The sequence below is a fragment of the Symphodus melops genome (assembly GCF_947650265.1).
Source record: "Symphodus melops genome assembly, chromosome: 3".
NCBI classification, from domain to species: domain Eukaryota; kingdom Metazoa; phylum Chordata; class Actinopteri; order Labriformes; family Labridae; genus Symphodus; species Symphodus melops.
The window spans coordinates 7,122,682-7,138,421 of NC_136693.1; positions in this window are offsets into that span (position 1 = coordinate 7,122,682).

A 15,740-nucleotide genomic window follows, 5' to 3' on the forward strand; every position below is an offset into this window, starting at 1 on the left:
GAAAACATTCAGCAGAATCACTGATACTGAAAATGATGGTTTCAGCCCTTGCATTAAGATATCATCTTAATTACTCGTAAAAAAAAAACTGTAGTTGTCTCTATGTCCTGCTGCGTGGTGCAGGACACATTTGATATTCTCTTCTGCTTCTGTGGATTCCAAACATTCCCAGCATTTGTGCATGTTATTACCTTAGTGCTACCCTAATCTATCTATCATCTACTCCACAAACACACACACATCAGAGAGAGAGAGAGTGAGAGAGAAAGCCAGAGACAGAGAAAGATAAAAAAGAACTCCTCTGTGTGCCTCAAGAGAAACCCTGCTTTAAAGCAGAAAAGGTCTGAGAAACACGTCTGCATCCACAATCAGCTTCTGTCTCAGCAGCCAAAGTGATGCCTCAGCAGTGAGCTGGCACCTGTCTGGGACCGGCTCTGTACTTATCAAACCCATTTACTCAGTATGAATCCTGCCGGCACGAATCCTGTGTGGTTTCCCCCGTCAATAGCCCTATTTGTATATACTTCATGAAATGATTCGTCAGCACTCCTCAGTCTTAATGATTGAGCTTGTGCGCCATCACACGCTGGAAAAATATCCTCTTGTCTCTCTCTGAATGTTGATGGCCCGAGGCAAGGTTTCAACTAAACTTTTTCTCCTGGAAGAAACTGCCACTCAGCACACATTGAGGACACGAATCAATGATCAAGCTGCTTTTCATCAACTCCTGCCATTTTCTCTAACTCCATTCATGCACATATTTCTCGAGGCTCGCGTTGCAGAAATGTCAATCGCCTGTGACAGTAGTGCGCGTGTGCTTGTGAACGAGTGTGTTTGTGTGTCATGCTCTTTTTCAGCAGTCCATCCATCCAGCCTGATTAACTCCTCCTGTGTCCTGTTGCCCGCGGCGATTAATTAATGACCCATTTGCTTAATTGCAAAGAGTTAGCAGGACAAAGACACAGAGGCAGTACCTGGGGGGGGGGGATCATCGGGAATCACCTAAATAGATGAGAAACAAATTCTCGTTATAGAGTTATATGTTTGTGTCAACATGTTTGTGTCAACATGCGTTGTGTCCAAAAATGACACAACAGAAGCTTCAGGTTTGTCTCTGTGTCACTTTCTGTGTCATTGTGCTGAATCTGCTTTCCTAAACGCAGTGCACATTGTCCACAGTCCACTGTTCACTCCGACCATCTGTCGCAGGCCTGCCTGGGCTTCCCTACACAGTTTGTCCACAAGCTGTGGCTGCCATTTGCTTCCCCAATAAAAGTCACTTGAAGGTTTGTCCTCATTTTTTGCACTGTAAGGTTCAGAGCTGGGATATGGACCAACTTCAGCTAGATTAAAAAAAGAAACCAAAATGTCACTAAAATTAGAGCATATTTGATGCCCAGGAAGTCGTACTCTTTAGTGTGCACAGACAGATTGGCCATTGTTTTGTTGATTCTCATATTTATAGATGATGAATTTCATACTAGATAGATAATTACAAAGAAGGGAGGAATAAATAGAACATCGTACGTACAGTAAGAGTGTAATTTGAGGGAAACAGTCAAACATTATTAGCATCAATCTGAGTGTACAGATATTTCGTGTTTCAATTCAATTTAAAAAAACTTTATTTGTCCCTGGGGGGCAATTCTAGTACACTTTGTACACTGGTTATCTTTATTGTTTAAAGAAGAATATTGAATGAAGTGTGAACAAAAATGTATGTAGGAACCATCATACCTCTGTTGGTTATTTGTTATGTTTCACTGTTGACCTGTTATCCTTATTGTCGTCATCGTAATAATTGTCATCTTTTAGACTTTTGTACAGAATTATTTTTTTCACTCACGTATCTGGACTTTGAATTTTATTTTAACACAAACGATTCTTCGGTACAGGCCCACTAAGTCTCTGTGTGGCATTAAGCCTCTAATAGTTGTTTTCCATCTGCAGAAACTTTTTCATAGCTCTAGGAACTGTTGGAACCCTTCCCCTCATTTATTGACGCTGCACTGCATGAACTATTAACTCACTATTTTAGTTCCTTGAAGTCTTTTTAGAATACATTTTTTCGCTCCTTCTTCAGAGTAGGTACCATGGTGGTGCCAATGCAGACAGTAAAAAGTCCCCATGGTGCAGTTCTTCAAAAAGTCTCTAGAACTGTTAAGTCTGAAAACATCCAATATTATACTTAGTTTCTTTACTATTTTGAGTATTCACTGTTCCTCCATTTGTTCTGACGATGAATATAGTACAGTGTGCATCCGTATAAAATCAATGTCTAACTCTATTAGTAAACCACCACAGCTTAATGAGCCTATTTGTATTCATGCCAAGTCACCATGCGGGAGTGGGTAATGTCTGCTTGCGTTTGCTTGTTTATACAGAGCAGGCCGCTTTTATAAAATGTGGAATAATATAGAATGTGGATGGAAAATGGGAGGATAATGGAGGAGGATGATACTGTGTTAGCAGAAGAATGTAAGGAAGCTTCAGATCTCATAAAAAAAAAAACAAGTAAGCACAGAGGTAGAGTTGAAATGTCAGGAAAGAAGACCGGACACAAATCAAACTATTCTTGGTTTGCATGTCACCTACATGTAATGGATCATCACACCAAAATACACACAAACAATCTTATAGAGATTCTTGAGTGTGTACAGTCATTATAGAATCAGAGAACATAAAATTAGATATTTCTGTGACTGGATTGGATTGGTTTTAATTTTGCCCCGGGCTGGAATCTGTTCATTTAATTAAAAAACGAAGACTTCCAATAATAGCCATCTGTGTTTCGCCTTACCATCATATCTTGTTTATGGAAACAACATTATCATCATATTTGATCCTTGTGACTTTACAATGTGCAATAATAGTTGACAGACAAACAGTCACATGGCAATCAGATAAGCAACAAGCAGGAAACTAGAGTCTGAGAAATAAAAAAAACTTCATCATTTTTTGTCTATTTTAATTAAACATGAGGGCTTTTAGTAATTCTTTAGTTTTTGTTTCATATGCCCGCAGTGAACTTTGTGTTGTTAGAAAAAAACAAAAGGTGTTGTTGTTGCAGGAGGAGAATAGAAGGCTTTGTCCTGACTTTCTATATGTGCAGGCATGAGTTACATCCCAGTGAAGCTTCCTTTGTCCGAGCAACGGGATAGCTGCTCTGTGGCTGAGCTGAGGCCAGAGCGGGGGATGGGTGGAGGGGCCAGTGCAGTTGAAGCTTGGAAGCGGATACTCGTCCCCGGCTTCAGGTGGGGTCATCTAGAAAACCATGTGACGCAGCGTAAACAAAGAGGATCTTGGCCTCAGGCTGGAAGAGGATTGTTACGCGGATGAGACAAAAAGAGGGAATCACTTGACAAAGTTTGTTTGTGTTCAGATTTCTCCAAACCACAGCCGCAGCTCTTTGTGAGAGTTTCCTGTGTGGTCTAGACTGAGCAGGGATTTGTGGTTAAGGTGAGGTAGTGATGCCGCCAGGGGAATATCATGCAATTAGTGTATGATGTCAATAGAGGTGGCACAGTTTGAAGAGCAGGCTCTTTGGTTTATAACTATTCCATGTACTAATGATTAACGCATCAGGAAGACTGATCACATATTTTCTGGAAACTGCCTGAGAGCTTCTGGACCACAACTGATTTATTTATAACTTATGAGTGTTTACAACTGCAGGCTTGAGGAATTGTGTTAAAAAACCATTATCAATGACTCATTAACGTATATAGCTGCAGACGTGATGGCTTTTTAAGAAATGAGAAGCCAGTAAACGCTTCATCACTTCCACAGTTGGAAATGTCAGGGCAACCAGCTGAGACTCAAGGATGTCTCTGTTCCCTGAAAAGAAATCAACAGGTTCATATAGTCACACTCCTCAAAGAACGGAAATTGTTACAACTAAATACAACATAAATATTTAGTAACTTAGCAAAATATTTAGAAATGTAAAAAGTATTTTAAAATGTAGATAAACCAAATACTACAAAACATCAAATAAACAGAGAAAATAAATAAATACAAAAAATACATTTAAAACATGAATAAATGAATAAATAATAATATGAATCATGATACCAAAATAATAATAATTAAATAAGTGTCTAGCTAAGTGCTCTTCTATTCAGAAAAAAAGCAGCTCTTTTCTTTATTAGTTATATACTGGCCAATCTTTATTCTATATTTCTCATTTACAGCAGTTTGAGCAGCAGTCAAAAAAAAAATAAAAATTGCTGAAGCTTCCCTCTTAGTTATTTTTAGACGCTGACCATATCCTACCGTTTTGAATTGCAGTTGAGGTGAGTTGACATATTAAAGAGCATAAAAGTTCACCTGCTGGACAAAGCATGAGTAAAGTTCAAAGATGACTTTGCTCTTCTTGACTGCAGAGTTCTTGGCCAGTGCACGAGGCGTACTGCTCCAGACCAAATTAAGACTCTCCATATGAGCTGATCTGTGTGGCCAGCTCAGTCTCAGTGGCTCCTGCTCCAGGTACAGGTGTTTGTCCCTGACCAGAACCTTGAAGGTTTTGACTCGATCCTCCACAGCCCTTTTGATTGGGTCCATCAGGTTGTCTGTGGAGCCTCTGATCACGACTGTGGAGATGGCACCTGTGTTTACTCCTGTAAAGAAGTTGACATTGTTTTCAGTTATGTAAAGTTGGTTAGGCACACATGTTAGTTATGTCAGTTATGTTAGTTATGTGAACACATGTTCAAAGTTATGTTACTATCTGCCAACATCAGAACCTTGAAAATTCAAACCCTGACCTTTTTTCTCGACATAACCAATTAGTTTGAAGCCTTGAAATAACAAACTGAGACTGTTTTCCTAAGTTTATCTCAACACTGATTATTATTGTTGTAAACACATCAGTGTGACCTTTTGTGAAAAATACTTTTTATTCTATACATTATATATTTTGATATATAAGTCTAAACAGATGTATTATTGCTAGAGTGGCCACTTAATGTTTGCGGGCTTAAGAAATGCTCACTTGCCTGTACAAACACTAAAGTGGTACTTGTGTTTTCATATTTTGAAAAGCAATGCTGACCAAGCTGATGTACGCAACGAATTGAGTGTTAGAACTTGTTAGGGTGAGATTCTCACGACTCCTCTTCAGAGAGCAAATGATTTCAATGTCAGCGTATTCCTCAGGCTGTACCTACAAAGACATGTGCATGTGCTAGATGGGTGAGGCTTAGTGTTTGTTAATCATTAACCACTGTGGTTAATTTGAACTTTTATACCCATTATATAACTGGTGCTTTATTGGGAAACGATACTTGCCTAGTTTAGACACAAACAATGTACATAGATGAAACAGCCTCACCCGCACACACATTCCCTCTCTTGATCCTCCTTGTAAATAAATTTAATTTACTGCCATCGAGCTGAACGGGCCCTCGGAGTTCAGGCACGCCAAACTCGACTAAATCAACTCTGACTCCAACAACAAATCTAACAGCCGGCTGCTCATCGAGGAACTGTGAGCAATACTGGATCAATGAGAAGGGAAACAACAGAGGGAGAGAGGTAGAGACGTAGCTGTAAGAGGAGGAGGAGGGATACACCTCTTTCACCTACATGCATGAATACACACACTCACACACACACACACACCCACACACACACGTACACACCCACACACAATATACAGTGTCTTAGCCACAGCCTGAGGGAGTCAGTGAGAGTCAGTGAGGTACCCCACACAGAAATAGTCGCCATGGCTCTCCACGCCTCTCGATTACTGCTTTAGATCTCAGCAGGTGAAGGACAACATTGTTCAGGGTTTTGTGGGAAACCCTGCTTCTACCCCACTGTGGTACCTCACATTTGCATTTCCTGAACTCGTACCTCTCTGCATTGAATTCCCTTTGGAGAAGATCCTTGGACTCATTATACACATTTAGATGTGAAAACCTTTTCCTGAGGGATTCATACACGTTGATTGCCTCCATTTATGTATGTGTGTGTGTTTGTGTGTGTGCGTGTGTGTACAATGAGCCGATGTGTGTGACTGTCCATGTGAAGTAAAGTGTGACACTGGTAACTGCAGGCTATGATGGGATATTTTTCCTTGTGAGTGACCAAGCCATCAAGTCATTGTCTTTAGGCTTTTTTTTTTTTTTTTTTTGCCCCTTCAGTCAGGTTGTCCGTGTGTGTGCATGTGTGTGTGTGTGTGTGTGTGTGTGTGTGTGTGTGTGTGTGTGTGTGTGTGTGTGTGTGAGATGTACCATGTGTGCTTGCGTGTCTGTGTGTGTGTTTGTGTGGAGGGTTAAGAAATGGGCCTGTCAGAAGTGAATGATCAGACTAATCAGGTGGAACACTGCAGACAGCAGGATTAAGACACAGGAGAGAGAAAGCCCGAATATAGCCAGGGTCAACACACGTCTCACGCTAGGGGAGTGTGTGTGTGTGTGTGTGTGTGTGTGTGTGTGTGTGTGTGTGTGTGTGTGTGTATGTGTGCGTGCACTGTAGAGCCAGTCTTGTGATGCCCCATGATGGTTCTTCTTCTTTTTTTTTTTTTAATTACTTTACAGTGTTATGACGTGAGAGTCAGAAAATCCATCATCAACATCTCTAAACCTTTTTTCTGTGAGGAGGCAGTTGGGAGTTTACACACAAACAGACAAACACACACACACACACACACACAACCACACACACTTACACGTCTACTGCAACACTGACATCCAGCACAATCAGCCTTTTAAGTAGCACACCCATGCCAGTTAACAAACAAAGCTGCTCCTTTAAAGACAATCCCTTTTACCAGCAGGCCTTAATTGCATTATCTGCTAAGTGGAATTACTTTTTTTCTGGAATAAAGCCTGACACATTGTTTACCTCCCATAACAACCAACCCATTTAACATAAATGAACCTTACAAGCCTAAACGGATAGATCATCAGCACAGAAGACAACAGCCTGTGTTTGTCTCCCTCATCTATCCACTTACTGATCCAATCACTGATAAATGTACATTCTCTCACTGACACACATTTCCATGTTGCTTTGGTTGCTTATTAGACGGAATGAAAACAATAAATATTAATGGCCACTCTATTATGAGATAACGTTTACATTCATAGTCATCCATTAATGTTTGTTTTCACAATTAGATTAGACCATGACCTCAGCAAAGGCACATCATGCACTTCCTCGACATTGTTTACAATGGAGGAATATTTAAAGTGTGGAGGCTAATTATACTGAAAGTTGGACACATCCCATTAACGTTTACTCACATTTGCTGCAATAAAGTGCTCTGGGACAAAATATCAATACAGCAATTTATCGCTGTCCTGACTGGTGTGAAACATTTATCCAATCACTGGGGTCAAATTTACATATTTTATTTCTAAAAAAAAAAAAAGGCTCTCAAAAATGACTAACCTGCCAATTGGATTCAGTGTGTCCATACTTTGTGACTCCTTGCTGTGGCGCTAATGACATGAATGAAGGTAAAATGAGCAGAAGCTTATTGGCCAAAGGAAAAATTGTCAGCGGGATAAAAGAAGAGGATGACAGCGGGATAATGTTTGACAGCGGTGAAGAAAAGTTAAAGGATGAAGTGTGATTAGAGGTGAAACTGAAACTACATTGCAGTTAATAAATTCAGATTACATTATTTTTGAATTTGAGAATATTAGGGGCAGCCTCAGTTAAACAGATATTCAGATAGAATGTGTTTATAATGTTTAATCCAGCGTTTATATTTACTGCAATTAACAGAAAAATTCTGTCTTTGTACAAAGACATGTGACAAAGATGCTCATGACACCACCAGATCTAACTGTTGTCATATTTCACATCATGTTGTTATAATACATCTCATTACATTTTCAATCAGAGTTGCACAGCATTGTCAAACGGTGTGAATCCAATTTTCCCCCTCTTTCCCCCAAGGTTTTTCTCATATTTCTCGTCTTATTTCCATCGCGCGTGTTCCTCCCTCTCCTCCTCACTCTCTGCCGTCCCTCCAGTGCTGCTCTAATTAAACACGGGGTCGTTCAGAGTGGTGGTACAGAGTCTTCCAGCCGAGCAGAGGAGAAAGGCTCTAATTCCAGCTCTCAGGATGGAACTTTGACACACAATGGCCCTGCCATCCTCTTTGCCCCCCATAGACTTCCATCTGAAAGCCCTCTCCTCAGGCAGCTTTTTAATAGGCCTCCCCTCAACCAGCACACACACCCACACATATAAACACACATGCATAAGCACACGCAAAAACACGTGCACCTCTGCAGTCACATACATATAGAAAGTACACACAGACTCACAAGACATAGGCCCCCTGAGTGTGTGTGTGTGTGTGTGTGTGTGTGTCTTGTACTGCAGCTCACGCTGCTCTGGGCTTTTCGAAGTGCTCCTTAGGCCAGACGACAGCCTTTTTAATTTCTGGCTAATGCAGAGCAGCGAACGCTATGTGAGGGCGAGAGCAGCACTCAAGAGCAGACTGCTGAGGACCAAAGGTTCTTTTGGCCATTTTCTCAACATGATGTGGATTTTAAAAGCACTTGATGCAAAATGATTTAACATAAAAAAGGAATTGTGAAAGCAGCTTGTTCTGCCCGGAAACAGTGTTACTGTGCTGGAACTGTATTCTGATCTACAATTTCTGTCAATCCAAAAAGAAAAGTCAATTCAAGTTCAGTTCAGTAAAAATGGTTAAAATGGGCAACTAGGCTCGTATTGTCGATTGATTTAGGTAGCCTTGTATGCGTAGCCGATTTTCACATACTGTGTACACTCCTGAAAACATGTAGATCATTTCAGGAGGACTGCTCTGGATAGTCTCCTGTCCTGGCGTGGGGAGGGTTCCTGAGGTAAAATGTGACGTAAAAAAAAAAAAGATGCTTAAGTAGCTGACGAAGCAACACAGTCCACTATACAATGCTTTAATTAGAATATTTGCCTTTACGCTGCCAATGGAATCACATTATCAACAATAGAGCGGAGAACAACATACTGATTAAACAGAAAACGTAATGCAGTCGTTTAATTACATGCATGGAGATCCTAGCGGACGCATGCATACACTCAGTAGTATTCACAGTATATATAAATGCCCTTCCCCCTCCCATTGGCTCGAGCTGAATCCATTAATGTTTGTTTATACAATTTGATTAGACCATGACCTCAGCAAAGGCACATCATGCAATTCCTCAACATTGTTTACAATGGAGGAATACTGAAAGTGTGGAAGCTAATTAAACTGAAAGTTGGACACATCCCATTAAAGTTTACTCACATTTGCTGCAACTAAGTGCTCTGGGACAAAATATCAATACAGCAATTTATCGCTGTCCTGACTGGTGTGAAACATTTATCCAATCACTGGGGTCAAATTTACGTATTTTATTTCTAAAAATATGGTGCTTTAAGATGATTTCCCTGCCAATTGGACTCAGTGAGTCAATACTTCATGACTGTGTCAATAGCTGACTCTTCATGACACAGTATATAAATGTCACTCCTCCCTGCCATTGGCACGAGCAGAATTTTGCGTTCTTACATCAGTTCAGTTGTTCTCATAGCGAAAAAAAATGCAAGTGGTCTGGCAGGAGAAACTCTGAGTGAAGTCAGAGCGAAAAAGTTGGCCACATGCAGCTTCTCCTGGAAAAATCAGGAATTTTTCAGAAGGAGCTGTATGTGTGAAAATTGTATAGCTGTGACTGCTTTTAATCTAAAGAATGTTTTAAAACTCAAATGTGTTTATCAAATTCAGGCAGAGCTCCAGGTGACACTTAGGTATTTAAGCAGGGAATTATGTTGTTTTGTTTTTTTTTGCAATGTTTTTACCTGCTCTTTTGTAATGTTAACAGACAAAGAGTAAGGTCCTTTACCTGCTTTTTGTAAAGTGTCTTGAGATAACACTTATTATGAATTAAGGCAATACAAATAAAGATTGATTGATAACAGGTTTGATGAAAGTCTCATTTAGCTCTACACTGTGCCGTTCACCTTGTCTGTTTAAAAGCTATTTAGCGCTAAAGCTGGACCATCTTACTGGCAGACATTTTTTTGTTGCCCCTGACATGGAGACTTTTTGTTTAATAAGTATAGGTGTACAATTGCAGTGTAAGTGTGTAAAGCTACAGAAAGTTGATCAACTAATCAACTAATTTAAGCTCTTTTTTTTTTGATTAAAAAAAGTAAAATACTTTGAAAAGGTTTACATCTTCAGTAGTAACCATTCATTGCTTAATGTCACAAACAGAACTATGTGGTGGATAAACTTTTGTAGTTAAGGGTAAGGTTAACTTTAAACTCCATGTACAGTAACTTATGAAATATGTTGTCATAGTGACTGATGAAACAGATTGAGAGCTTCTTTAGGTCCTGTGTGGGTATGTGCGGATGGGGAGGGGGTGGTGCTAAGCTGTATCCTGTGAGCTCAGAGTATTGGATGCTTGTCGAGTTGTTTTTGCCCTGAATGATAATTCTGCCTGTTGGAAAGACTATGGGGTTGTTGTGCAACATCTTGGCACTCATCTCTTCCCTCCTTTCCGTGCCATCTTCTCCCCTCCGTCACTCTCCGTCCTCAGTCCTCTTTTTCCTTACAGCCACCCTCCTTCAATCCTCTGCTCCGCTCGCTCCGAGACTGGAGAAGCGCCTTAACAACACACAGAGATAGTATTCATCAAGGAAGGGACGAGACAGAGAGGGCTCATCAGCTCAGTGTGACTCCCATTACGTATTGATCGAGAGGCTGTGGAGGACAGCGAGGCCAGGTTTTTTTATTTATTATTGTTTGTATCAGTGCAGTTGAAAAAAACAGAGTAAAAAGAGGGAAAAAGTTCTTTCCTACATTGGCCTATAGGTGTTTGATCTGATTTCTCCTCAGTAAACACGGTTGGTTGGCAGATATCTGTGGAGTAGAGACAGAAAATTAGGCCGCTGATACAGCAGCCTGCTTGTGAAATCTCTCTAGGCTGATGTGCACTGACTATAAGCCCATTGATCTGTGGGGAGAATTAATTTGCTCTGGCACTAATGCAGGACGGGGCTAACTTCATATTGTTAGCCAACGTCAGATCCAAGCTATGTTCAATTAAGCTGCGTAACAAAGGCAGAGTGCTGCACTTACAACTGCTGTGGATAATCGGAACCATGGGACAGAGTTTCATCTGAGTTTTTTTTTTTTTCCTGTGTGCTCTTTTTTAAGTAAGGATGTGCTCTGAGCTGTTGTTTATGTGTAATTGTATCATTCTGACCACAATTAAAAGGGCTCTTTGGTTTTGTGAAGAACTATTGCTGCATATGGTGTAAGATTCGTATAAATATTACAGCATCCTGCTCATTCGCCGCAGTATTTGCCGTAGCGTAAATCAAGGATAATTTGTGCTTCAGGTGCTTTCCCAGGCTCGTTGCTCTGCAGGTGTTTACGGCACCTTCAGTCCAGATGTGATCATTCGAGTCACCCCTCAGGGATAGGGTGTGTGTTTTGGGGTGTGTCTCCAGGTGAGTGTCTGGGAAGATGTGATTTTTTTCAATGACAAAGCACTGTAATAGAGGGCTTGGCTTTAGTCATAAAGCAACTGGGGATAATCCATTGGTTTACCAACAAAGCTCCCAGAACACCCACACTGTAAACGGCCTGGGTCAGGCTTCAGAAGGGGGAAATAAAGTTTTAAACACACACGAAGAAGGCTTGTAATTAAGAAACCATCAGACAGGAAATTTGTGGCGTTAATCTCGAACTTAAACATGTGAAAACCTCCGAAAAAGAATTGTTCAAGTGTTTGCAGTCAATGAACGCTCACTCGATAGGCTTGCTGAAACTTGCAAAACTCCCCGTCCTCTTCTCAAAAACACACACACTTTACTCGCTCACACTGAAACACATGCCCTGGTGAGCAAATGAAATGTGACAGATAAGTACATTTACTTGCAGGTGTTTGAGCAGGGTTTGTGCATCTTCAGCAACAACATCGGACAGATAATCATCTCACTGCTGCTTTTAACACTATCTCTGTCTCTGGATGCTTTCTCTCCAGCCACCCTGTTGATGTCATGCATAGTAATTCTTAATGACACAAATCTTGATTCAACACCTTGCCACTTTAACTTTCAAACTTGTTAAAAGCCAAAGATGGTGTCAGCCCCTCTTTAACCCTCACACTCCACATGCCCCTCTGGGATTGGGTCACAAAGTGCTGACTGTGCCAGCATTTTGAAGGAAAGCTCACAGGTTTATTTTCTGACATATTTTCCAGCTGTAGGTGGTTCCTCTGAAGGTGATAACAAAGATATATGCAGGCTTCTAAGAATAAATTTTTTTTTTTGCCTGAGCAAAATCCTCTAAGTACTTCTGATTGATTCTGTTCTTGTCTGTTTGATGTTGGGTGCACCAGCCTGGCAGAATTAGGCAGCAGACATGTTGTAGGTCTTTAAACATTAACAACAAAATTAATTAAACCTTGATTGCAGATTGTTCTCCCCTATTGGGTTTTAAAGACATGATTATGTGACTCAGGTGCATTTTCTCTTCACAGTATGACTCAAATAATCTGCTGTTGGTACCAAGCAGTAACATGAAGTGTTGAACCATTAAGATAATGTAGAGGTGCAAAAAAAAACCCTGCAGTGTCAATATGAGACTGGTTCCAATAGTCTGGCATGTTGTCCTATGTGCTAATGCCCAGTGTTACAGTATGGTGCTTTAAACAATCTCAATTAGTTATTTCATTATTTGTAAAAATGTATTTTGGATGGATTTGAACTTTTCCTGACAATGTATCCTGATGCATATAGTCACACATCAATGGAGACAGGATTCTTAAATAATGTCACAGCATTGGGATATAATGTTCAACATAAAACACAGTTTAAATCTTCACGCCTTTAATTTATAACTTCCATTCTTTAATATCTAAAGCCTCTTAAAAAAAGAATGATAGCAAAGCTTTTAGGTTCATAAGTGTTTTTTTTTTTTACTTGAGGCAACAGACCAACTTTGGACTGCAAGAACATGCAGTAAACGGAACTGATGAGTTTCACTCTGATTTTCTACATTATAAATAGTTTAAAAATCTTCTCCTCTTTGCCTCAGCACAATTATGTGCATATGTACGAAGTTAACCAATTCCATCCTTTTGCTACTTAACAATGTTGCTGTAGAGAATTCAGGGTACAGTGCAGATGAACCCATAAAAAGAGGCTGTCATGTTATTTTTTGAGGTTAACTGGGAGCACAGCAGCATTTTACTTCAGGAAATCTTAGAAGCTGTTACATAATAAACAACTGAATAAAAATCTCTGCGGCCTCTCTCTTTCTACTTTTCTCTCTCTCTTTCTCTCTCTCCAGCCTTCCCTCTAACCTGATTGTTGAGCTTGACTGAAACTCTATGAGGATGAACTGTATGTACTCCCTCAATGTGCTTTAGTCTCTGCTTTGTTTACAGTTTTTTTTTCATTACTCAAATTTCTATTTCTACTCATAAAGGAATAAGAAAATGTAGACCCTACCAATCAGAACTTCCCTTCCTCGTATTTCTACAATCCCCCTCTCTTCTTTGCGATTCCTTGCCTGCCTTTTAAGTCACTTTTCAAAGCAGTATGTGCTATTAGCCAACTGTCAATGTGAGGCTGCTTGGCACATGGATTAGACTTTGATGGCTTTCCCTGACTGCAGAGGCTGAAGTGCGAAAGCGGCAAACTTTTTTCCAATCCCACTCAGAGAAATTTTCGGCTTCTTCCCTGTCATTTAATTCCACTTTCAAATGAAGCATTACCCGGTCACTCTGTCAGACTTTAATGCTTCAGAGAGAGCAAATGTACTAGCTAAAGCCCACAAAGAAGCCCTTTTAAGCACCTTTCCATGACTAAGACTCGTAAATGTAATTGCTGGTTTCACCTCCGGGCTTTTAAAAAAAGAGGACAGGAAGGAGTACAGATGGCCGATTTTCAATCTAATCACAATTCTGAAATTTATAAAGAGATGCTGGTGAGAAACGGACCAGATCACTCTCTCTATGATATGTACTGTGTGTTTTTGTGTGTCGGTTTGGTTCTTCTGTGTTTCGTGGGCATGATGCAGTTTCCAAGCACAATTTAATCTACTCTCATATTAAGCAATTTACTTTCATCTTCCTCAATTGAGATGGGTGACCTTGTTCCATTTACACTTAACCAAGAGATGGTTTTTTTTAGAACTGGCTTCCTCTGCCGCTTGTGAAGTGGGATAAACACACAGACACATGCACGGACACACTAAGACATGTCTGCATGACAACAAACGCATGCTTTTTGTCTGGGAACAGTCGGTGCTGGTAATGAGTCTAAGTGTGGCCAGGCGGACGGAGCAGTGAATGAAACAGCTACAGAATCACTGGCTGTGTTTGATTTGCCTCCACTAATTCAAAGAGACCATCTGATAAATTGAGAGGATGGGATGTACATCAGAATAGCAAGAGGCGCCTCTTTGTTGTTCCTCATTCCCAACCAAATCACACCCCAACCCCCATTAGAACACCCAGAGGGGAGAACGTTTCCCGTGTGTGTGTGTGTGTGTGTGTGTGTGTTAGGGAGGGAGAAAGGCAGAGCTGGGTTGCTAGGAGGTGTGAGTTTTCAGGAGGTCCTGCTGAAAGCAAATGAAGGAGCACTTGTGTCAACATTCTGACGGCAGCGATGAGCCACAAGCCTCCTGGCCAAACAGCCAAAGGGCTGCATAACCACGCTCCAAAAAAGCAGGAGCGGTGCTCCACGAGCCCTCCTGCACTCCTTTTTTTACGTCTCAACATTTGACTTTGAAAAGTTTCCATGGTCGTTGTATTTAGCCTTTTCAGGAAGTTAACACTGAAATGTCCGAAAATATGTCTGCAATGGGTGACGAGATGATGTATTTGTAACCTTTGCTGTATTTGATTCCTGCGAATAGACACATAGGAAATGTGGGAAGGAGAACGCTGGGGGGGGGGGGGGGGGGGGTGCCATGAAACAAAGGTTGTTAGTGTGCTTTACACTGAGATGGTGCTGTTGAGATGTTTAAGCAGCGAAGCCTCTGTGAAATCTGTGTTTGTGACTTGAAAAGATGTGGACACATGCATCTGCATTTTATTTTCATGTTTTAACGCCAAATCTTGTTTTTATTTTTCTTTAATCATGAGAACAATACATGAACGCTTTGTGTCTTTCTGAAACTTAACTGGCGGGCAGTTTAATCTGTTATGCTTATCGGAAACATACAAAAGTGAATTTAATCTAACCATCCTCCTTTTCCCTTTGTTGCTGGCAGCTAATCTTATCAGAGGCCCATCTGTGCGTAACACCATGCAATGGTTGTTTATGTTGCATGTATCTTAAGCGTAAGCATGTGCTTGTGTGTGTGCTCGTCCCTCCACAGCTCAATGGTGGCTCAGATCTCATGCCTTGAGCAGTAGTTAGTCCAGATGTTTGGTGGCTAAAGGAACATACTACTTTGGAAACTTTCCCACATGCTATCTGGTGTGGTTGACTCTGTGCTGGCCCCAAACTTCAAAACAACCCGGCTCTAAAAATAGTCTGAAGCTCTTAATCATTCTGCGGAATCTCGCTGTCTCGAATAGTCAAATCAGAGCTCAGCAAGGACACAAGCAGCATTTCCCCCAGACAAGTCATGTTGTCGGGACAGAAAACCTCTACTGGCTCTTAAGCTGGTTACACAAAGGACCACACATCTGAATTTTACAAAAACATCCAACTTAAGGCAGAAAAATAAGAGAACCCAAGATAAAGACAACCCCAAAGACGGC